Source organism: Enoplosus armatus, chromosome 4 (genome assembly GCF_043641665.1).
Source record: "Enoplosus armatus isolate fEnoArm2 chromosome 4, fEnoArm2.hap1, whole genome shotgun sequence".
In the NCBI taxonomy this organism is placed as follows: Eukaryota; Metazoa; Chordata; class Actinopteri; order Centrarchiformes; family Enoplosidae; genus Enoplosus; species Enoplosus armatus.
In genome coordinates this window covers 8385725-8387498 of record NC_092183.1, presented here as the reverse complement: position 1 = coordinate 8387498, position 1774 = coordinate 8385725, and positions in this window count along the sequence as shown.

Here is a 1774-nt window from a genome sequence, read left to right as displayed (position 1 = left end):
GGGATGTGAAAACAACTGGAATCACAGTAGCACCGGACCACGAATATCTGCGGGGTGGGGGTGTAAGAACTCGAGGAGAAACTTTCCTCCAATCAGCTGTCGCCGCATCCTCAAGGGACCAATGAAAATGCAGGGAAGTTGTGAGGCTGAATAAAGCGGTCCAGAGCGCATTGTGCGTTTGAACAGTTATTTACAATGAATAGAGGGGGGCAGGGGAGGGGTGAAGGCGCACTGGGGGTGTTTTAAGGGTATGGAGCAGCTGAAATGCAGTGGTTGGGTAAATCAGGGCACTTGTTATTGGTTTTTCTGACACGGAGGCTAATGCCACTTGTCTGTGGTACACATATAGCCTAACATAAAATGGCAATTTCACACCCGTTGTGGTATGAGGCTCTTAATTGGCTACCTTTAAATGCCATAAAATAAATAAAATAAAATAAAATATTAAATTAATTCTAACTGCATTCATTTTGATTTGTCTGCAGGTCAAAGTTTTCTGTTTCTGTTGTTTTACCTTTGATTGGAGCGATTTACCATCACACATAAAAATCACGAAATCTTTCAGATTATCCAAAATATTCTTTATTTCATTCTTGAAATCACGTTGCTCTTGCTTTTAATGATTATTTGTATACTTGTGAATTCATAGCAATTAGGCTATTTTGTGATTATTGTTGTTTTTGTTTTTCATTTGTTATGTATTGCTACCATGTTCTTGTGTATGTTTTTTGTTGTTTTTTACGTTTTAATTTTTTTTGGTGGAGTGGGGGATTGTGCACCACTCACAGTAAAGATGTGTGAAATGTAATGACTTGTCAGGACCCTTATTGTAAACAATACATTTGTTCAAGTTTACACCGGAAATACCCTGTCCAGTGCCCTTGATGACAAAGTAAATCTGCATAACTTGTGGATTTACTGCATTCTTTATGTCTTACATTTTGAATTGGATGAAGTTTTTACTTGGCACTATCATAATATAAAAATAATTTGCTAAAAGTATGAAATATTATTGAAGTTTCACTTGGGCCTAAGTATCAATCAATTCATTTTAAATCATTTTAAATGCTTTATTTGCTATTGGGTAGCTTCTGTATATCCGTCTGTAATCTATAACAATATTTTAAAAGCTCATCATGGGCTGTGTTTTGTATGCAAAATCTTAATCAGTAAAGTAATGAGTGACTGTCAAATAAATGTAGTGAAATAGTATAAAGTGCATTATCCTCTGAAAGGATTGAAGTTGAATAAAGTGGCAATGTGTAAATGATGACACAATAAAACAATCTGTACTAAATATGCAAATATGAGGACCTAAAATTGTACAAAATGTATAAACATTTAAGAGTAGTGCTTAACTACTTTCCACCACTGGATAGCAGATTATAACATAGGATATACAGTGGATTTAAATGATTTATGGACAATTTCAGGTGTATTCTGAAATATTTCACTAATTTTGTTTGGCAGATGGAGTTTGCCTGTTTAAATGGACAATTTATATTATATATGATGAAATACTGTAGTTCGACAGCAGGCTACATTAAACATTTCCCACAAAGTTATGAGTCGACGGGCAGAAGAAACCGTTACTGGGCGAACTGTTAAAGAAACCGTAACACTCAGGCAGCCATATTGGATCTGACAAGGAATGATGTTTTGCGGGTCAGCCGCCCTGGTCGTTGAGCCGTAATGGCGTCAGTAGCGCAGAAAGGCAGCCGTTGGTAACGAAAAGATTCAGGGACGAAGGCGGACTCACTGAGACGGTTTCCGG